The following is a 24785-nucleotide window of genomic DNA, read 5'->3' as shown; positions in this document are numbered from 1 at the left end:
AAAATCTTTACCTTATCTTTATGAGTGGATTGATACGGTGGCTGCAATGATGAGCTCAAGTATAGCAGGGATTGTGGGGCTGGCGCGGGATAGGGCAGTGTTTCGTTCTGCTGTGCATGGGGTCGCTATGAGTTGGAAACGACTTGACGGCACTTAACAACAACAACAACAACATCTTTATGAGTAAGGCTGATTTTATTCTGATAATGCAACTCTTGCCCAGTCCTACATTGAGAGCTTTCTAAGCTAAGTGACTCATCTTCCTCCTCTATATTAGACAATGTGTCTGGACTGTTAATAAAGTGCAGTAATGTAATGGGCAGTAATGTATCAGACAGTGTTTCTCTACTATTCATAAGGTTTTCCCTGGCCAATTCTTTGAGAAGTGGATGGCCTCCTCCTTCTTCCTAGCCTGTCTCAGTCTGCAAGCTGGGCTGATACCTGTACAGCTGGTGCACCCCACTGAGTTTGAAACACTAGGGGCATGGCCTCAAGACTCAGCAACACGTCACCACAGTAGGACAAACTGACAGACAAGTTTGTCTCCCTTAGCTGTTGAACCCCTCCAACCACCCTTACCTGGATCCTTGCAGATGACTCCTCAATATACTCCAGTCTCCTTTGTCTTTTCTGTCCTCTCCCTGTCTTCCCACCTCACTGCTTGTGGAGCAGGACCTGGGTTCCTTCTCCTTACCTGGGTCCCTGTGGCTGACTTCTTGATCTGTTCAGGTCCCCTTTGCCTTTTGCAGTCACTTTAAATAAGTCTCATGAAAAAGCACATGACAAAAATGACAGCAATAAATTCATATTTGTTTATAATTATATATCTGGCAAGAGACTTATCTCTAAATTGATGGAAAACTCTAATACGTCAACACCAAAGGATTTAACAATGCAATTGAAAAATGGACAGAAGACATGAATAGACACTTCACCAAGGAGGATATTCAGGTGGTCAACTAATACATGAAAAACATGATCACAATCATTGGCCATCAGAGAGATATAAATCAAAACAACAATGAGATATACCATCTCACCCCAGCACTGATGGCAAGGTTCAGTGAGTCAGAAAATAACAAATGCTGGTGGGGATGTAGAGATTGGGACTCTCATACACTGCTTGTGTGACTGTGAGGTGACACAACCACTGTGGAAAGCAATATGGCAGTTCCTTAGAGCTGGAATTGGAGATACTATTTGACCCAGCAATCCAATTACTAGGTATATATACTAAAGAGGTGAGAGCTAGGATAGGAACAGATACATGCACGCTCATGTTCATCACAGCACTATTTACAATAGCAAAAAGATGGAAACAACCTACATGCCCATCAGCGGAAGAGTGGATGACCAAACTATGGTATATACACATACTGGAATGCTATGCAGCACTAAAGAATTATGTAGAGTCTGCAAAACACTGCATGATATGGATGAACTTGGAAGACATTATCCTGAGTGAAATAAGCCAATCACAGAAGGATAAATATAGTATTAGTTCATTGTTGTGGAGTGTCAAGGAAAGGTTTGTATATGGAAAGAAATTTTCTTTGTTGGTTGGTAGGGGTGGTAAGGGAGGGGAGGGAACACAGCAAAAAATAAATAAATAAATAAATGCATTGACCCATGTCACTTTAGTTTTGCATATTTCATTGTACATAAATTATATTTCCATAAAATGCATTTTAAAAAAAGGCTATTGAAATAAAAATTAAATAAACTTTGGGGTCTATACATTTATCTTTTCTTGTCTTTTTATATAAATGAGGTTGTGGTGCAGTGAATTACTTGGTATGGCTTTTCTAGCCATAGTTTTTGTAACTCACAGTGGATTGCTGGGTGAAACCATGCAAATAAGGTGTGTAGAAATGTGAGGCTGGGATTGGTTAGTTTTGTCACTCTGCCAGGCTTCATGGACTGCCAAAAGAATGAACAAATCTGTCCTGGAAGAAATACAGCCAGAGTGTTCCTTGGAAGTGAGAATGGCTAGATTTCATCTCACCTACTTCAGTCATGTTGTCAGAAGGGACCATTCCGTGGAGAAGGATATAATGCTTGGTAAAGTGGAGGGTCAGTGAAAAAGGGAAAGGCCCTAAACAAGATGGATTGACACAGTGGCTGCAATGATGGGCTTGGGTATAATAAGCACTGTGAGGCTGGTGCGGCACTGGGCAGTGTTTCATTCTGTTCTATATAGGGTTTCTATGAATTAGAGTTGATATGATGGAACCTAACACCAAAAACAGGCAGAAAGGAGGATATCTCACTGCTATCATGAGAGAAGAGCTGGAAGTGAAGTGGGGCACATCCTTGGACCTGAGATCCCTTTGCTGGACCTCCTTGGCAGAGATAACCTTGCAGAGACCCGGCTGAGAAACCAAGAGGCATGAGACAAAGTGGCAGAGTTACCTGAACCACAGGGAAGAAAGCTGAGTGCCTTTGGGCAAGAGGCTTGCTGGTGCAGTGGGGTACACATAAGTGTACCTTATTGGCAGAGCTAAAAGAGCTTTGTAACACTTGCCCAAGTAGGGCATGGGCCAGGCCAAGGGCCAGAGAGGTGTGCTTGAGGGCATAGCAGAGGAGACAGTCCTGATCAAAGAATTGTATCCTGAATGCACTCCTGAACTTGAATTATAACCTGTTACTTCCCTAATAAACCCCATAATGAAGGAAAAAAAAAAAAAAAAAAGAAAAGAAAATCTCAAACAAAAAGAAACACAAATTCACGTAAATATTTGAAAACTGAAAGCAAGGGAAAACAAAATTGAAAAGAGTGAAAGACAACCTAAATATTAACTAAAAGGGATGAAATCAATTAACATTCTCATAACATAACCATTGGAAACCATTGGAAACTATGGAAGTCAGGAAGAAGTGGCATAGTATTATTCAGGTGTTGAAAGAAAGAAGAGTCAACTTACCACCACCTAACAGCAACATACACAAGAATAGCAGATACCACTGGCATATTGGCATTCTGTGATGGAGTGGCTCCTGCAACAGAAAATGATGAAATGAACTATAGGACAGTATTTTCCACGAGTCATTTGTGACTAATTCTTCCATAAATCTAATGATCCTCCCAACAGCAAATCCAAATATTTAAAATATAACATTTAAAGTGTAAACAATGACTGTCAAATATCACAAGGAAAATTATATCCTAAACTCCTATTTCAATATTTGGCTTGGACTGTGGATTGCCACAGAACATTCAAATCAATTCTCTGACATTCCCTCCCAGTCTTCATTGACTATAAAAATTAACTGTGTGATACTTTAGCATATTCTAAGACCTAAATAAACTTTATTGACATAACTGTGTTGCTGCATAAAACAATAGCCAAACTTTCACTTATGTGTTTTAAGCTTATAATATCAAGCCTTGTTCAGCTGCTTCATGGTGTATTTGTTGTTGTTAGGTGCTGTGGAGTCAGATCTGACTCATAGTGATCCTATGTACCACAAAATGAAACATTGCCCACTCCTATGCTGTTCTAACAATCCTTGCTATGTTTGAGCCCATTATTGCAGCCAGTGTGTCCTATCTTGTTGAGGGTCTTCCTCTTTTTCCCTGACTCTCTACTTTACCAAGCATGACGTACTTCTCCAGAGACTGGTCCCTTCTCACTACATAACCAAAGTGGGACTAAGTCTGGCAATTCTTGTTTCCAAGGAACATTCTGGCTGCACTTGCTCCAGTAGGGTTTTGTCCATTCATCTGGCATTCCATAGCATTTTCATTGTTCATTACCAACACCACAATTCAAAGGTCTTCTTTTGTCTTCCTTATTTATTTATTTTCCATCTTTCACATGCATATGAAGCAATTGAAAATGCTGCATATTGGGGTTCTGGTGGTGCAGTGCCTTAGGAATTTGGTTGCTAACCAAAAGGCTGGCAGTTCAAACCCACCTGCCACTCCACAGAAGGAAGATGAGGCAATCTACTTATATAAAGATTTAGCACCTTGGTGGGGATCACCATGAATCAGAATCAACTAGATGGCAGTGAGGTTTTCTTTTTTTTTGGTTTTAGTTTAGTCACACTTGGCTCTTCAAAATGATGCCTTTGCTCTAAACTCATTAAAGAGGTCTTTTGCAGCAGACTTGCCCAGTGCAATATTGCATCTAATTTTTTGACTGATGCATCTGTGGGTGTTAATTGTAGATTCAAGTAAAATAAAATTCCTAACAACTTCCATCTTTTCTCCATTTACCATGATTTTCTTATTGGTGTAGTAGTGAGGATTTTTGTTTTCTTTATTTTGAGGTGCAATCCATACTGAGTACTGTAATTTTTGCTCTTCATCAGTAAGTGTTTCAAGTCATCTTCACTTTCAGCAAGTAAAGTTGTGTCATCTTCATATCACAGGTTGTTAATGATTCTTCCTCAATTCCTGACCCCATGTTTTTCTTCATATAGTCCATATTTTCAGACTATTTATTCAGCATACAGATAGAATAAGTATAATGAGTACAACTGTGATGCATACTCTCCCGGATTTTAACCATACAGAATATCCTTGTTCTGTTTGAACAGCAGCCTCTTGTTACATATATATACAAGTTTCTCATAAGTACAATTAGATACTCTGTAATTCCCATTCTTCACAATGTTATCCATAATTTACTATGATTAACACATTTGAATGCTTTTGCATAGTCAATAAAACACAGGTAAACATCTTTCTGGTGTTCTTTGCTTTCATCCAAGATCCATCTGACATCAGCAGTAATATCACTTGTTCCACATCCTCTTCTGAATCCAACTTGACTTTCTAGAATGTCCCTACAAATATACTGCTGCAATTATTTTTGTACATAGATCACTATTAATCTTGGAAATAGTATTTTTCTTTAATGAAGATCCAAGTAATTGGAGATAATACATAACTATCAAAATGGCTAAAATTAGAAAAAAAAAAAAATACTAACAATACAATATTGGTGGGGATGTTGAGAAACAATCACTCATACATTGCTGGTGGTAACATAAAATGACACGATCACTCTGAAAAACAGTTTGGTAGTTTATTATAAATCTAAATGTGCAACAACCATCCCACTGCCATCAAGTCAATTCCAACTCACAGTAACCCTACAGGATGGAGTAGAACTGCTCCATAAATCTTTATAGAAGCACACTACCACATCTTCCTCCTATGGAAGGGTTAGTGGGCTTGAACTGTAACCTCTTGGTATCCACCCAAGCACTTTAACTACTGCACCACCAGGTCTCTTTCAACAACCATATGACTGACTAGTTGCAATCCTGAGTATTTATTCCAGAGAAATTAAAAACTTATGCTCACACAAAACCTGTTGACAAATATTGGAGCATCTTTATTTGTATTGACAGACTGAGCCGCAGGGATCCAGGTAAGGGGAGGGATGCAGGCCCCACCCCAAAGGAAGGAAAGCAGGGGAAAGAAAAGCCAGAGGTCAACAGACCCAGTGGCAGCATCCAGGTAAGGGGAGGATGGAGAGGTTTTGAACAGCTGTGGGAGACAAATTGTCAGTTTGTCCTTCCATTGTGGCTTGTGTGTTACTGCGAGGCTTGAGGCTATACCACCAGTGTTCCAAACACCAGAAGGGTTGCACATGGTACACAGGTTTCAATGCAGCATACAGACTGAGAAAGACTAGGAAGAAGGAAGAGGCCATCCATTTCTCAAAGAATTGGCCAAGAAGAATCTTATGAATAGCAGAGAAATAGTGTCTGAGGCATTAATGCACAACTTTAGGAAAAGCATGGAAACATTGTCTGATACAGTGTGGAGAATGAGCCCCTTTGGTTGGAAGCCTCTAAAAATATGACTGGGAAAGAGCTGCATCATCAGAGTAGAACCAACCTTACTGATATGGATAAAGTAAAGCTTTCAAGACCTCCGTTTGCTGACATGGCAAGACTAAAATTGAGGAGACACAGCTGCAAACATCCATTAATAATAGAATCATGGAATGTATGAAACATGAATTTAGGAAAATTGGAAGTTGTCAAAAATGAAATGAAACACAAAAAGATTGATATCCTAGGCATTACTGAGCTGAAATGGACTGGTTTGGGCCATTTTGAATCAGACAACCATATGATCTACTATGCCAGGAATGACAATTTGAAAAGGAATAGCATGGCATTCATCATCACAAAGGATGTTTCAAGGTCTGTCCTGAAGTACAATGCTGTCATTGATAGGATAATATCCATATGCCCACAAAGGAAGACCAGTTAATAATATGATTATTCAAATTTATGCACCAAACACCAAAGCCAAAGATGAGGAAATTGAAGATTTTTATCAACTTCTGCAGTCTGAAATTGACCAAACATGCAATCAAGATGTGTTAATCATCACTGGTGATTGGAATGCAAAAGTTGGAAGTGAAGAATAATCACTGGTTGTTGGAAAATATGTTCTTGGTGACAGAAATAGCACTGGAGATCACTTGACAGAATTTTGCAAGACCAACAACTTATTCATTGCAAACACCTTTTTGCAACACACAAACAGCAGCTGTTCACATGGACTTCATCAGATGGAATACACAGAAATAGATTGACTACATCTGTGGCAAGAGGTGATGGAAAAGCTCAATATATTCAGCCAAAACAAGCCCAGGAGCTGATTGTGAAACTGACCATCAACTGCTCATATGGAAATTCAACTTGAAGTTGAAGACAAAACAAGTCCATGAGAGCCAAAATGACCTTGAATATGTCCCTCCTGAATTTAGAGACCATCGAAAGAATAGATTTTATGCACTGAACTCCAATGACTGAAAACCAGAAGAATTGTGGGATGACATTAGGAACATCATCCATGAAGAAAGCAAGAGGTCATTAAAAATAAGAGAAAGAAAGAAAAACCCAAAGGGATATCAGAAAAGACTCTGAAACTTTCCTTTGAATGGAGAGTAGCTAAAGCAAATGGAAGAAATAACAAGATAAAAAAGCTGAACAGAAGATTTCAAAGAGTAGCTCAAGCAGACAAAACCAATTACTGTAATGAACTGTGCAAAGACTTGGAGTTAGGAAAGCAAAAGGGAAGAATATGCTTGGCATTTCTTAATATGAAAGAACTGAGGAAAGAGTTTAAGCCTCGAGTTACAATATTGAAATATTCTATGGGCAAAATACTGAATTATGCAGCAAACATCAAAAGAAGATGGAAGGAATACACAGAGTCACTGTACCAAAAATAACTTGTAGATCTTCATCCATTTCAGGATATATGGCATATATGTTCAAGAACCAATGGTATTGAGGGAGGAAGTCAAAGCTGCACTGGAGGAATTGACAAAGAACAAGGCTCCAGGAAGTGACAAAATACCCATTGAGATGTTTCAACAAACGGATGCCCCTCTGGAAGCACTCACTCGGTTATGCTAAGAAATTTGGAAGACCACTACCAGGCCAATTGACTGGAAGAGATCCATATTTATACCCATTCCAAATAAAACTGATTCCACAGAATGTGAAATTTTTAAACAATATCTTTAATATCGCACTCAAGTAATATTTTCCTGAAGGTAATTCAAAAATGGTTGCAGCAGTATATTGATAGAGAACTTCCAGAAGTGCAAGCTGGATTCAGAAGAGGATGTGGAATGAGGGATATTGTAACTGATGTCAGCTGGATCTTGGTTCAAAGCAAAGAATACCAGAAATATGTTCACTTGTGTTTTATTGACTATGTAAAGACATTGTGTGGATTATAACAAATTGTGGATAACATTGAGAAGAATGGGAATTCCAGAACACTTAATTGTATTCATGAGGAGCCTGTATATAGACCAGGAGACTGTCATTTGAACAGAACAAAAGGGTGTTGTATGGTCTAAAATCAAGAAGGGAGTGCATCAAGGTTGTATCCTTTCACCATACTTATTCAATCTCTATGCTGAGCAAATAATCCAAGAATCCGGACTATATGAAGAAGAACATGGCATCAACATTGGAGGAAGAATTGTTAAGAACCTGCGATATGCTGATGACACAACTTTGCTTGCTGAAAGTGAGGATGACTTGAAACACTTACTGATGAAGATTGAAGAATACAGTCTGTAGTACAGACTATATCTCAATATAAAGAAAATAAAACCCCACAACCGGACCTATGAGCAGCATCACAATAAATGGAGAAAAGATTGAAGTTGTCAAATACTTCATATTGCTTGTGCCAATGGAACAAGCAGTCAGGACACCAGATGATGTATAGCATTATATTTCACAGTACTCAAAAATTAAATATGAAAAAAAAAAATCTTCGGTTTTTTTTTTTTTTTTTTCTATTTCTATGAATTGAAATGGCTATTCTCATTTGGAAGGAGAACTACCAAATGAAATGATTACTTCACACATAATATTCTATTGAGTAGATATAATGTTATTGATTATCATTATAATTAGCTTTAGAAATCTCCCTGTTTAGCAGTTAAGTTTGTGTTCATTTGCCAGTAACATAAAACTTGAAGAATCAAGCCTTAAACCATTTGAAGGTTCATATTTCTCATATCCAGAGAGTCTGGAGGTAAGATTTGGTGCCATTGTTCAAGACAGATTTCTTAGAAATAGGTTCCTTTCATTTTACTATTCTGCCATCTTTAGCAAGTAGTGTTTGGCTTCAAGATCCTGTGATGGCTACTGCAGCTCCAGGCATTAAATCTTTATTCTAGACAGAAAGAATTAGGGAACAAAAAGCTGAAAGTATTGGTCCTAGTGTCAGGAATGCAAGGTTACTCTGTAAACACCCAGCCTATTTCTCACCTGCAAAAGTTGTTATACATGGATACCTTTGGCTGCACAAGAGTAGAGAATGAATTGACCATGTTTCTGCCATAAACAAAATCTTGGTTCTATTAGAAAAAAAGAGGAAATTGGCATTTGATAAGTAACTACCACCATATGACATGCTGTCTGAAATTTTACCCAAGGGCTGTCTATGGATGTCATGGATGGTTTGTCAGATATGGATTGAGGAAATGAGACTCACATAGGAAGGCCAGGAAACAAATAAAACCTAGTACTCACAAATCCCAGACAAGAAGCAACAACATGTTTTGATGCAGGGCCACACAGGAGGGTTAGCCAGAGACAAGGCAACAAGTTTGAACTATAGGAGAGGGCTTATAGCAAGCAGGATGGGGTTTCCAGGTTAGTATTTATGCTTTATTCTATTGGCCAATTTAAAAGTTCCTAGTGCCTTTGTCTGGCTTCTGGTCAGGACAAAAAGTTAAGCACTGGACTACTAGCAAAAAGATTGGCAGATAGAACTCACTCAGAGAAGCCTAGGAAGACACTTCATATCTGCTTCCAAAAGTTTACAGATTTGAAAATCCTATGAGAGCAGTTCTATTCTGCTCAAATGGGGTCATCATGAGTTGAAATCAACTTTATAACAACTAACAAGAACAACAATTAGTATGGGAAGAGGGAGAACTTTTAATCTTTGGCACTCCTTGGAGTATGGCTGGGAGGTACAAGGAGTACTACAGTGGGTGAGAAGCTGGGCTGCACAATAGCAGCCAATTCTTATTAGAAGAAACCATATAAAGCACAGATAGCAAAGAGAACCAGTTACAGACCACCCATTGACTGTACATGATAAGATAAGAAGGTCATGTCTGAAATCAGGTGAAAGAATAACTAGAGTAATTAACTGATGATCAGGCAGAAAACAATGTAAGATACAAATTGTCATTATGACACTTACCATTTATTCTTCCCAATCTTTGGGGAAGGAATTTTCCTCTACTTGTTAGAAGGTGGCAGTTCAAACCCATTAGCCGCTGCAAAAGGAAGATCTACTTCTATAAAGACTTATGCTTCAGAAGCCCAAAGGGGTTCGCTGTGGGTAGGAATCAACTCAATGGAAGTGGGTTTGGTTTGGGTTCCTTGATGCTTAAAGAAACTTAAAAGATGCAACCAGCTGTTGAAAGGATTTATATAATGCATGATATTAAATTATAAAAATCTTGTTATCTTTACTTTTGTTTTAGACTTTAAATCATATTATTTAGACAGTTTACCTTTGCTTAAATATGTTTATTATTTGCACAGAATTATTTATGTGGGTATCATTTGCATTTTTGTCATTACTATTGTGTTGATTTATTTCCTAAGACCATAAAATTAGCAGATCAATAGATCAAAAGAAAATGGTGCATAAATATTCAAAAGTAATGAAGGAAACAGTTACATGCATAGTAAAAACCAGAATAACTTAATAAACTTCACAGTGAGCAGTACTATAAGACTACAGAATTTGATCTTGTGAGTAGGGACTATGTTTATGGATACTGAATATTAAATTTTAGTAAACCGGTGATTCATGCCATTTGAGACTTTCTAAAACAATACTGTTCATGATTTTTTTTTTTTTTATCAAACTGTGTTATGAAGTTATGGACACTGTCATGTAGCTTTCATACAAATCACAATCATCTTTAGATAATTTTTTTCCAAAATAAAGTAAAAAGAAATAATTTTCTAATATGAAACGGATATCGCTAAAAGTGACAATCACACGTAATGCCTATAGAAACAGCTGTCAAGAAATCATGTGAGGTAATACTTTGGGAAAATCTGCAAAAGATCTCTCTTAAGTGTTAAAGAGCAAAGATGTCACTTTAAAGACTAAGGTGCACTTGACCCAAGCCATGGTATTTTAAATCATCTCATACACACGTGAAAGCTAGAAAATGAATAAAGAAGACCAAAGAAGAACTAATGCATTTGAATTGTGGTTTTTAAAACAAATATTGAAAATATCATGAACTACCAGAAAAAAGAACACATCTGTCTTGGAAGAGATACAGCTGGAATGCTCCTTAGAGTGGAGAATGACCAGACTTCTCTCATACCTTGGTCATCTTGTCAGAAGGAACCAGTCCCTTGAAAAAGGTATCAGGTTTGGTATAATAGAGAGTCAGTGAAAAAAAGGGAAGACCATCAACGAGATGGATTGACACAGTGGCTACAGTGATGGGGGCTCAAGCATAGCAAAGGACCAGGCAGTGTTTTGTTTTTTTTCCATAGGGTCTCTATGAGTCAGAGCTGACTCCACGGCATCTAACAACATCCAGACAAAGAAAGAACCTAAATATACTATTTAAAAACCTCTCCATTGTCATAGGGCTCATAACACCATAATGTTATAAATAGCTCAGTTTTACAAATGAAGACACTAAATGGCAGGAAGTTTATTTATTTATTTATTTTTCTGGAATTATCTTGATGTTACTGCCCAGTCAGGAAATATCCAGGTATTCTTAGTCCTAATTAAGGATCTTCATCCCAATCTGATGGGAACCCTGGTGGCACTATGGTTAAGCACTTCGTTGTTCACTGAAAGGTTGGAAGTTCATTACCACCAGCCATTCCATAAGAGAAAGATGTGTCAGTCAGCTTGTGTAAAGATTACAGCTTTGGAAACCCTTCAGGACAGTTCTACTCTGCCCTGTAGGGTAGGTGTGAGTTGAAGTTGACTCAAGGGCAATGAGTTTGATTATTTTTTCATTTGATCCTGCCATAAATCCAATTTCTGTCTTACATCAACCTTCAAAGGAGAGGTAATTGTATTTTTTTCCCATTAATTTTTTTTTACCTCAAAAATGCATACAACAAAATTCAGACATTAGGTTGATGGAAATTATATCCTTAAGCTCTGGCTTCTCATCTGAAATCTGCCTTGCTTTTACCCAATTCTTTGTCATAATCTCTTGACTTTTCTTACATTTCTATTAATTAAGTTTCACCTTGGCTTATCAGTTTTATTCTTTTCTATTTCTTTAACATGATTATTATTCTCTGAATGGAGAGTTGCATGCTTTTTATTATTATATTTCTCTCTAGCATTTATACACATAAATTCAGATAATTTTATGAATTAATAAAATGATATGCTTTAAACATAGTTATGATATGCATTTTTAAGACTTATAAGTTATTAAATTCAATATTTAAACCAAAAGTAATATAAATTATTTACTAAACATGTGTCATTCAATATAAGGAGAATGCACTGAGATATTAAATATATACACACATATATTCATATAAGTATACTTTGTAAATATGTATAATTAAATAAATATGTACCCAACAATAGTGTGTACATAAATATAAATTATTGTTATTGTTATGTGTTGTTGATTTATCTGGACCTTATATACAACAGAATAAAACACTGTCTAGTCCTGTGCCAGCCTCATGATTCCAACTATACCTGAGCCCATCACTGCAGTCACTGTATCTATCCATCTCATTGAGGGCCTTCCCCTCTTTTGCTGACCCTCCACTTTACCAAGCATCACATCCTTCTCCAAGAAAATGTCCCTTCTGGCAATATGGCCAGAAGTAGGTCAGATGAAGTCTGGCCATTCTTGCTTCCAAGGAGCATTCCGGCTGCATTTCTTCTGGGACAGATTTGTTAGTTCTTTCAGCAGCCCACAATACTTCCAGCATTCTTCACCAACACCACAACTCAAAAGCAACAACTCTTCTTTGGTCTTCCTTATTCATTGTACGGGAGCTCTGGTAGCATAGTGCCTAAGGCATGTGACTGCTAACCAGAAAGTTGGCAGTTTAAACCCACCAGGCACTCCCCAGAAGGAAGGTTGAGCAATCCACTTCCATAGTGATACTTCCTCGGAAACCCAAGGAGGTGTTGCTATGAGTTGGGTCCAACTTGATGGCACATAACAACAACATCAACAATTCATTGTCCAGGTCTCACATGCATATGAGGCAATTAAAAATACCATGGCTTGGGTTAGGCTTATCTTAGTCTTCAAGGAGATATCTTTGCTCTTCTGCACTTGAAAGAGGTCTTTTGCAACATATTTTCCCAATGCAATACGTCTTTTGATGTTTTAACTGCTGCTTCCATTGGCATTGATTGTAGAACCAAGCAATTATGAAGTCTTCAGCAACTTCAGTCTTTTCTCCATTCATCGTGATGCTGCTTATTGGTCCACTTGTGAGGATTTTTGTTTTCTTTATATTGAAGTGTAATCCATACTGCAAACCGTAGTCTTTAATCTTTGTCAGTATGTGCTTCAAGTCATCCTCACTTTCAGCAAGCAAAGTTGTGTCATCTGCATATCTCAGGTTGTTAATGAATCTTCCTCCAATTCTGATGCCATATTCTTCTTCATATAATCCAGCTTCTCAGATTATGTGTTCAGCATACAGATTGAATAAGTATGGTGAAAGGATATAACTCTGAGGCACTCCCTTCCTGATTTTAAACCATGAAGTATACCTTTGTTCTGTTCAAATGACAGCCCCCTCCTCTATGCATAGGTTCCTCATAAGTACAATTAAGTGTTCTGGAATTCCCATTCTTCTCAATGTTTTCCACAGTTTGTTATGAGCCACACAATTGAATACTTCTGCTTAGTTGATAAAACACAAGTAAACATCTTTTTGATATTCTCTGCTTTGAGCCAAGATCTGTCTGACATAAGCTATGACAGCCCTTGCTCCATATCCCCTTCTGAATCCAGCTTGCATTTCAGGAAGTTCTCTGCCATTATACTGCTACAATTGTTTTTGAATTATCTTCAGTAAGATTTAATTTGTGTGTAATATCAGTGATATTGTTTGATAATTTCCACATTCTGTGGGATCACCTTTCTTTAGATTGGGTATAAATATGGATCTCTTCCAATCAGTTGGCCAGGTAGCTGTCTTTCAAATCTCTTGGCATAGCTGAATGAGTACCTCTTGTGTGGCAGCCATTTGTTGAAACATCTCAGTGGGTATTCCATCAGTTCCTTGACCCTTGCTTTTCGCCACTTCCTTTAGTGCAGCCTTGACTTTTTCCTTCAATACCATTGGTTTTTGATCATATGCTTCTCCAGAAATGGATGATCATCTACCAATTCTTTTTGGTATAGTGACTCTGTGTATTACATCTGTCTTCTTTTGATGTGTCCTGCAACATTCATCATATTGCCCATGGAATCTTTCAATATTATAATTGAAGGTTTAAATTTTTTTCCTTAGTTATTTCAGCTTGAGAAATGCCAAGTGTGTTCTTCCTTTTCGTTTTTATAACTCCAGGTCTTTGCACATTTAATTATAATAATTGACTGTCTTCTTGAGCTGCTGTTTGAAATCTTCTGTTCAGCTCTTTTATCCTGTCGATTCTTCCATTTGTTTTAGCTACTCTCCATTAAAGGGCAAATTTCAGAGTCTCTTCTGACATCCATTTTTGTCTTTCTTTTTTCTTTCCTTTCTAATGACCCCTTGCTTTTTTTGTGGATGATGTTCTTGGTATAATCCCACAATTCCTCTGATTTTTGGTCATCGGTGTTTGATGTATCAAATCTATTCTTCACATGATCAGGAGGATATGATCAAGATCATATTTTGGCTTTCATGGACTTCTTTTAATTGTTCTCAGCTTCAACTTGAACTTGCATATGAGCAAGTTCTAGTCTGTTCTGCAATCAGCTCCTGGCCTTGTTTTGGCTAAAGATATTGAGCTCCTCCATCACCTCTTGCCACAGATATAGTCAATCAGATTCCTGTGTACTCCATCTGGTGAAGTCCACATGTAAAGCCGCCACTTGTGTTGTTGAAGAAAGGTATTTACAATGAATAAGTTGTTGGTATTCCAAAAGTCTATCATACAATCTCTGGCATCATTTCTATCATTAAGGTCATATTTTCCAACTACCAGTGATTTTTCCCTGTTTCCAACTTTTGCATTCTAATCACCAATGATAATCAACACATCTTGATATCATGTTCAGTCAATTTCAGACTGCGTAAGTTGGTAAAAATATTCAATTTCTTCATCTTTGGCTCTGGTGGTTGGTACATAAATTTGAATAACAGCAATACTAACTGGTTTTCTTTGTAGATGTATGGATATTATCTGATCACTAACAGCATTGGACTTCAGAATTGATCTTGATACATACTTTGTGATGATGAATGCCACTCCATTCTTCTTCAGTTTTTCATTCCTGGCATAGTAGATCATATAGTCATCTGATTCAAAATGGCCAAAACCTGTCCATTTCAGCTCACTAATGCCATTGATACTGATCATTCAAAATACATTCAATTTCATTTTTGACAACTTCCAATTTTCCTAGATTCACACTTCATATATTCTATGTTCTAATTACTAATGGGTGTTTGCAGCTGTTTCTTCTCTTCTTGCGATGTGACATATCAGCAAATGGAGGACCCAAAAAATTTACTCTATCCACATGATCAAGGTCAGCTCTACTCTGAAGAGGCAGCTCTTCTCCAGTCATATTTTGAGTGCCTTCGAACCTACAGGGCCCATCTTCCAGTACTGTATCACACAACGTTTCAGGGCTATTCTTAAAGATTTCCAGTAATATGTCAGACAGTGTTTCACTGCTATTCATGTTCACTGGCCAATTCTTTGAGAAGTGGATGGCCTCTTCCTTCTTCCAAGTCTGTCTTAGTCTGAAAGCTCTACTGAAACCTGTCCACTAAGGGTAACCCTGCTGGCATTTGAAATGCCTGTGGCATAGCCTTCAGCCTCATATCAACACTCAGGCCACCACATTTCTACAAACTGACAGACAAGTTTGTGTCACTTTTGTAGTTATTGTTGTTATGTGCTGTCAAGTCGGACCTGACTCATAGCGACCCCTCCTTGGGTTTCCGAGGCGGTATTACTACAGAAGTAGATTGCTCAACCTTCCTTCCAAGGAGTGGCTGGTGGGTTTGAACCACCAGCCTTCTGGTTAGTAGTCAAGTGCCTTAGGTACTACACTACCAGATCATTTCCTGGTCTCTCCTGCCCTGATTGCTTTCCGGGACTGCTTTCATGCACACAACCTCCAGCCTTTTGCTGCTCCTGGGGCTGGCAAATGCATACCAATATTAGCTCTGTGACTTTCAGAGGTGAAGAGAAAATTATAAGGAACACTATTCTGTTTTGAGGAATATGAATCTGTGTTTTTTAGCCACGTCTGGCTGTGTATGAATCTTAGTATGATATATATGCCCCTTGACTGGAGCTATTTAGTCCCCCCATATCCAAACAACACAGAAATTTTAAAAACTCTAGGTATCCATAGGGATGATGCTTGCCTTACATACCTCTGGACAGAGGATAAAGCTGTCTGAAGGCTTCTTAAGCTGGAAGATTCATGCTGCTTCTGGACTCTAGGAAACTCTATAAGTAAACTTATACTTCACTGAAGTGTGAAACAATTTTAATTGAATTTACTATTCTGTCTAATTCCTTGTTTCTCCATGTTTTGCTTAAATCTGATCTTCCCTTAAGGTTTTGTAGTAAATATTAGCTTAAAAGTTATATTACTGTTTTAAGAGGCATTTTATAAAGAAATCAATTTAAGTAAATGCATGAGTATATGTGGTATATTCTCAGTGTGGATAAAAATTTGAGTACACTTGGGGGATTGATTCTTCTGCTCAAAGTTAAGGATCCATTACTATCTTTTGAAAGTATTTGAATATCCATCACAAGGTCTCTAAGGATAATAGCTATATCCATCAAATCTTGCTACAATCACATGACTTTGCATTTCCTTAGAATTTTCCTACCTTAAAAAAGAAAGTATTCTTTTACACAAAAATCATTTCCTATCTCAGCATAAAATCCTTCTTGGTTTTATTTTGACATAATTCCTGGTATTTACATTTAAGGAATAATATTCAGGATTGTTTTTATATGTATAAATTAAATATTGGGCAGTGAGTACATTAAAAACTTGTAAAATGATGCATAGAGTAATATATTTGTGGTCAACAGTCCTGAAAAGTTATCCAGGACTATATCAATTACTGATACCACTGAGTCATTACTTTCTGTGCTGTATGTTGAAATCTGAAAAAAAGAAAATGCAGAAGTTGTGATTTGATTTATTTCCTTGGGAATCTTTAATATGTTTAAAATGTAATCTAATCTTCTTGTTAAAGAATATGACCCTTAAAAGCTTTTGCTCTTTGACTTTATGAGCTCATTACTAATGGAGGGAGCTTTAGGAAAAGTCATTCTTAATGGCAGTTCTCAAATGACTCTTATGAAGAATATATTAGCAATAAGCCACACACTAGTGGATTGTTAATTTCTATGACTTTCAACAGAATTTTTCTGATTAGTTATTACCAAGCTTTTGTTAAAATTGATACCATTTTGTTCAAGTAGTATTTCTAAAGGTAATTTTTTCTGTATTTAAACATCTTTGTCTAATCTTTGATATATTTTATGTGAGAAAATTATGAGATGTTCATATGTAGTATATTTATTCTCTCACTGAACTGGCATTGTTAAATATCTACCATGCCTTCTCATTGTTCTAAATGTAGGAAATAAGAAAATATGTTTAAAGAAAATTATTATTATTTTTTAATTGATCTAATATAGGAGCAGACACTGTTTTTATTATTATTATTATTATTTGGTTTGTTTGAAAGTCCCCAAGGTTGAGGTCTAGAATTAGGTTCTTTCTTTAAACAATTCTTAAAATGTGGACTTTTGGACCAGCAGCTCCAACATTAGTCAGAAACCTGTTAGAAATGCAAATTCTTGGACCACACACCAGACCTAGTGAAGGAGAGATTCTGGGGACGGTTTCAGCTCCTGTGTTTCAACAAGCCCTCCTGAGGACCCTCACACATGCTAAAATTTGAAGACTGCTGGTTTAAGACAAGATAATTGACTTCATATAAACAAAATATTAACTTTGGGAAACAAAATACATTCGAGAATCATCCCAAAAGGTGACAACTTTTAAACCACCTCTGTACAAACACATGAGGATACCTTACAGACACAATGGCATCGTGTTGTAGAAACATATCACAGTGGTTTGTAATGTTTTTAAAAACTCATTTTTTGTCTATTAAGAAAACTTGAATCTTCATAAAATTCATGGACTAGCTGATGGAGACTGTGGTGCAGTGAATTATTTAATATGGCTCTTCCAGCTATGGTCTTTGTGATTCCCACCAGACAACTGTGTAAGCCTATGCAAGCATGTGGTGCTTATAGTCCACCAAGGACACTGGATAAGTTGTTAATAATGTAAAGAGGGTACATAGAACCCTTGAGGAAGGGATGTAGAAATAAATTATATGGAACCCTAATGTGGAGATTAGTTAGTTTTGTCTTCAGCTAGGCTTAAAAGGAGCCACCCTAGAGGAGGAAAGAGAGGAATCTCACAACTCTCAAGAAACAAGAACCAGGAGAGGAGTGTATACTTTGGACTTGAGATCCCGGTGCTGAACATCCTCTATCCAGGAGATAGAGTTGTAACACCAGAGACAGCAAGAGATGGCAAGAAGCAACAGCAGGGAAAAGGCAGTGGAGACAGCAAAACCAAGAGACTGAAACAAGACAGAGTGGTGGGCTTCCAGCACAGAAAGTAAGAAAGATGAGTGCCTTCAAGCAGGGTACTTGCTGGCAGAGATGGGTGCTTCTGTGACCTCCTAGCGACAAACCTAAAAGAGCTTTGTAACACTTGTCTGAGCAGGGCACTGGCCATGGTCCCATAGGCCAAAAGACAGAAGCCAGAAAGAAGCAGCCCTGCAGTACAGCCGAGAAGAGGCTGTCCTGATTAAAAACTGTATCGTAAGTTGTTTCAGATCCTGAATTGTAACCTGTTACTTCCCTAATAAATCTCAAAATCATACATATTGTCTGTGAATTCTGTGTGGCCACTGTAGCAATTACAGAACCCAGCAGAGAAGTAGAGAATGCTGTGGGAAAAATGATTGGTTTCAGAATTCGTAGAAAGTTTGGAGGGTGTAGACTGGTCTGACCTCCACCTCATAAGACATATGGTCTGTGAGGTTATTTTTTTGGAATCAAGTTAATCCTTGAATTATGCAACACCATGTACAATGGGATTGGACTGTTGTGACTTACTGGACAGAAGGAAAGAAAATTTGTTCATTCATTTAAATAAAAAATCAACATTTATAGAACCACTACTCTTGAGGAACACTGTGATAGTTGATGAAGCACTTTAGTAGACTTTAAGAAAGCTAACATAACAAAACAAACTCACTACCATCAAGTCGATTCAACTCATAGGGACCCCTCCTTGGGTATCTGAGATGGTATCTCCACAGAAGTAGATTTCCCAGTCTTCCTTCTGACAGCATCAGCAAAACATCTAGTCAGCTGGACAAGAAAGTGGAGAGAAAGTATCTCAGGCTGTACCTCAGAATTCTTACCTGTTTGATTTCACTGAATAGATATAGATTCTGTTAATGGAAATGGGAAATGGAGAAGGACTCCACAGTGTGGAAGTACATTTTGAACTAAAATGCTAGCTGAACATTTAGTGGTGCTATTCTTTAGAGATTTGGATTACAGAGGTTTATCTCAACAGAGTCATCTGGAGTAGAATTGTTATTTGTAGTTCTCCCCATATAGGTGGTATGTAAATTCACAGTTATGGGAAATGTTTCAAGTGAAGGATAATAAAACAGTACGTAGAGAAGACTAAAGATATAAATCCTGAGGGTAATGGACAAGGAATGCAGTGAAGCCAAGAAGTAGGAAAAAAAAAAAAAAGAAAAAGAAGAATGGTGCTTTAAGAGCTGGGAAAATGGAAAAATGAAAATGTTAAATGTTGTCTGTGGTAGTTAAGGTTATATGTCAACTTGGCTGAGTCTGGTTTTGAAAGGAAGGGCAGCTGAATGTAATTATTCCCCATGATGAGACTGGCAATCAACTCCATGGTGGAATCTGCCAGAAGCAGCTGAGTAGCTGCTTTAGAGATGTGGTTTTTGCTTCGCACATATAAGGAAAAGCTTTGAGAATGGTCTACAGCTTTTTGACATGCTTGGACTCTGCATGTAGCCGAGTCTTCTTCATTCAGCAGCCTGCCATACTCTGCCAATCTTGGAAATGTTTAAATTTTATTTTATTTTAAGAGATTTTTTACATTCACTGTTATGTGTACATTTAGTTTCCTTCCCCACTTACCAATCCCAACCCAGTCTCCTCCCCTCCCTGCCCAGTAGCACTCCCCCTGTGCCCCTCACAGATATGCACTTCTGTTTGTCCTGCATTTCCTCCTTGTGAATGTTGCCCCTCTGGTGTCCCATGGTCCAAGGCTCTAAGGGATGTATTTCCATAGAGTATGTGGTTGTGTCAGCCTGGGTTGAGTGATCTGCATGTACATGCAATCTTGGGACTTTTAAAGGACTTAAATCAATGGCCTGCTGTGTGGTTTGGTAATATCAGGACTGTGCCTTTGTACTTGTTCATCTTGGGTTTGTCAGCCTCTGCAACCAACAGCTGCCTGAGTGGGAAATGTCTCCAGCTTCAGTGGACCAAGAACAAGAGGCAGAGCTGAAGCCCAGGGCTGGCTTTCACCCAGCCCCCAGAACTGGCACTTTGAACTCAGACTTCTAGCCTCTGTAACTGTAAGAGAATAAACTCCTGTTTGTTAAGGCCATCCCATTTGTGGTATATTCTTGTCAGAACAGCACAAGGTAACCAAAACACTGTCATAACTAAGATATATATTAAAAAACAAAATAAAAATAAAATTTTTAAAAAACCTCCTGCCATTGAGTAAATTCCAACTTATAAAGAGGTAAAAAATATACAGTGATTTTAATAGATAATTTCCATAGTTCTATTATTACTTTAAGGAGCTCTGGTGGCACAATGGTTAAGGATTCAGTTGCTAACAAAAAAGTATGCAGTTTTAACCCACCAGCCCCTCCGCTCCATGGGAGAAAGATTAATCAGTCTGCTTCCCATAAAGGTTTGTGGTCTTGGAAACCCTGTGGGGCAGTTCTACTCTGTGTATAAGGTCACTAATTCAGAATCGACTCAATAATGGTAGATTTGGTTTGGTTTGTTATTCTTTTTGAGTTTCCTTAACTATATTTTTTTTTAATTTGTTTTGATATTGGGATTTCTTCAGTTCTTTAACAGGTGAAATTTTTTACCAACTTTGCAGAAGCTATCCTAAGCATGCATTGTTGTTGTTGTTGTTGTTATGTGCCGTCGAGTCGGCCCCGACTCATAGCGACCCCTCCTTGGGTTTCCGAGGCAGTATCACTACGGAAGTAGGATTGCCCAACCTTCCTTCCGAGGAGTGGCTGGTGGGTTTGAACCGCCAGCCGTCTGGTTAGCAGGCAAGTGTCTTAGCCACTGTGCTACCGGTTCCCTATTTATCCAGTCTCATCCAGTCTCAAGGCTTCAGTTACTTTCCATATACCAGTTATACTAGAACTTATTTTTCCAGATAAGCATTGCCTCCTGAACTTCTGATATGTGCACCAATTCTCAAGCAGATATTTCCATGTGTTACAATAGTCTCCAAGAGTCCAAATGCTCCAACTGTCATTTACCACCTTCTATTCTCAGCAATTCCTCCTGACAATGCATTATCCATGCAAGAAATTTGGCATCAATATATATTTTTCTACCCCTCTTTCATTCACAATCATTTCATAATACTCTCTTGAAATTGTTCCTTCTCTTCAGCCTCACTTACTGATTACTTGCAATATATGAGCAATTGGATCTCATGCTGATCCTGTTGATCCACATCTCTTGTCGTTGTTGCTAAGTGCCATCGAGTTGACTCTGACTCATAGCAATCCTCAGTACAACAGAACAAAATACTGCCTGGTCCGGCACCATCCTCACAATCCTTGGTATACTTGCGACAGTTGTTGAAGCCATTTTCAATTCATCCCATTGAGGGTCTTCCCTTCTTTCACTGACCTTTCACTTTACTAGGCATGATATTCTTCTCTAGGGAATGTTCCCTTTTTGACAACATGACCAAAGTAGGTGAGACAAAGTCTGGCCATTCTTGCCTCCAAGGAGCATTCAGGTTGCACTTCTTCCAGGATAGATTTGTTCATTCTTCTGGCAGTCCATGGTATTTTCAGTATTCTTTGCCAACACCACAATTCGAAAGCATCAACTCTTCTGCCTTATTCATTGTCCAGCTTTCATGTGCATATGAGGTGATTAAAAATATCATGTCTTGGGTTAGGTGCACCTTAGTCTTCAGAGTGACATCATTGCTCTTCAACACTTTAAAGAGGTCTTTTGCAGCAGATTTCCACTGTGCAATGTGACGTCGGATTTCTTGACTGCTGCTTCCATGGGTGTTGATTGTTGATCCCAGTAATATGAAAACTTTGACTACTTCAATCTTTTCTCCATTTATTGTGACGCTGCTTACTGGTCCAGTTGTGAGGATTTTGGTTTTCTTTATGTTGAATTGAAAGCCAAACTGCAGATTGCAGGCTTTCATCTTTATCAGTAAGTGCTTCAAGTCATCTTCACTTTCAGAAAGCAAAGTTGTGTCATCTGCATATTACAGGTTGTTAACGAGTCTTGCTTCTCTTGCCTTTAGTGTTCAATAAACCTCTAACTGGTTCTTTCTTTCTTTTTTTTCTTTTTAATGCTTTTAATCTATTGAATCCATTCTTCATGTTGTAGTTAAAGTGAAAAAGCAGTAATATCACTTTCCTGCTTAAAAATCTTCAATATCTCCTAATTGTTCTTACACACACAAAAAAATATTTCTTATTAAAAAGTGACAAGTGCTCTCTAATTAAGCTCTGCTTATGTCTTCAGCTTTATCTGCTCATATTATAATATGTACATTTCACTATATATTTTTTGACCATATTGAACTCAGATATTTCAATCTTTCACTCATCTCTAGGGGTTTGTATTTGCTATCTCCATTACTTCCTAATCCAATGTTTTTGCTTGATTAATTCTTTCTCAAACTTCTGTCCTAGATGGAATGTAACTTTTGCAATCCTCCTTTGGTTAATCAAGTCTTTGTTGAGTGCTTCTTAGTTGTGCTGACATAGTACCCGTGTGTCAACTCTCATGGGGCTTATGACCAGTGTTGTAATTCTTTCTTATTTATAGTCATATGTGAAAAACAAATTTTATAAAAGCAGAGAATGTTTCCATTGTTTCTTACATTTTATTCCCATGATTTATTACAGAGGCTAGCACATAGTACTTGATGTAGGTAAATTTTATGAATATTTTAAATAAATGAGTAAGTTTTTTTTTTTTTTTAACTATATATGATAAAAAGAATGGATTAAATAAGATAATGGGAGGAATTAGAATGAATTTAATCTCAAATATAGTTGAAAATATTATTAATGCTTGGAGAACTGACCAGCTGAATATGAAAGGACAAAAGCATGAAAAAATAAGTAGAGATTGAGATATAATGTTTAAGATCTGGAATTGAAATAGAATTTTTTGAGATGGTTTATGAGTAATAGCTATTATACTTCATAAGATATTCTGATAGCTACAATAGCATCCAAGAGATTTGGAAGACAGCTACCTGACCAACTGACTGGAAGAGATCCATGTTTGTACCCATTCCAAAGAAAGATGATCCCACAACTGTGGAAATTACAGAACAATATCATTGATATCACATGAAAGTAAAATCTTACTGAAGATAATTCAAAAATGGTTTCAGCAGCATATTGACAGAGAACTTCCAGAAATGCAAGCTGGATTCAGAAAGGGCCATGGAGTAAGGGATATCATAGCTGATGTCAGATGAGTCTAAGCTGGAAGTAAAGAATACCAGAAAGATGTTTGCTTGTGTTTTATTGACTATGCACAGGAATTAGATTGTGTGAGTCATAACAAATTGTGGATAGCATTGAGAAGAATGGGAATTCCAGAACACTTAATTGTAATCATGAGGAACCTGTACATAGACCAGGATGTTGTCTTTCTAACAGAAAAAGAGGATGCAGCATGCTTTAAAATCAGGAAGGGAGTGTGTCAGAGTTTTCACCATACTTATTCAATCTGTATTTTGAGCAAATAATCTGAGACGCTGAAGTATATGAAGAAGAGCATGGCATGAGGTTTGGAGGAAGGCTCATTAACAACCTGAGATACACAGATGACACAACTTTGCTTGCTGAAAGTAAGGAAGACTTGAAGCACTTACTGATGGAGATTCAAGACTATGATCTGTGGTATGGATTACACCTCAGATAAAGAATACGAAAATCCTCATACCTGGACCAATGAGCAGCTACACGATAGATGGAGAAAAGATTGAAGTTGTCAGAGACTTCATATTGCTTGGTTCTACAATCAACATCAATGGAAACAGCAGTCAAGGCATCAGAAGACATATTGAATTTGGCAAATCTGTTGCAAAAGACCTCTTTCAAGTGACGAAGAGCAAAGATATCTCCTTGAAGACTAAAGTGCACCTAACCCAAGCCATGGTATTTTCAATCACCTCATATGCATGTGAGAGCTGAACAATGAATAAGGAAGATTGAAGAAGAGTTGATGCTTTTGGATTGCGGGGTTGGTGAAGAAGGCTAAAGTGTTGCTCATGGATTGCTAGAAGAACTAACAAATCTGTCCTGGAAGAAATGTAGCTGGAATGCTCTTTGGAAGTGAGAATGGCCAGACTTCATCTCACCTACTTTGGTCATGTTGTCAGAAGGGACCATTGTCTGGAAAGGGATGTCATGGTTGGTAAAGTGGAGGGTCAACAAAAAGGGAAGACCCTCAACAAGATGGATTGAATAGTGGCTGAATCGATGCTCTCAGGTATAGTAGGAATCATGAGGCTGGTACAGGACCAAGCAGTGTTTCATTCTGTACATAAGGTTGCTATGAATCAGAGATGATTGGATGGCACATAACACAACATAGAATCCATAATATACAATAAACTTGATTTGAAAATATTGGGAAAGTTTCAGCCCTGAGAATAAAGTTTCTATCTGAAATTTCAATATATATATATATATAT

The sequence above is a fragment of the Orycteropus afer genome, unplaced genomic scaffold (assembly GCF_000298275.1).
Source record: "Orycteropus afer afer isolate SDZICR_OR568_19922 unplaced genomic scaffold, OryAfe1.0 scaffold00230, whole genome shotgun sequence".
NCBI classification, from domain to species: Eukaryota; Metazoa; Chordata; class Mammalia; order Tubulidentata; family Orycteropodidae; genus Orycteropus; species Orycteropus afer.
This window is presented reverse-complemented; position numbering follows the sequence as displayed.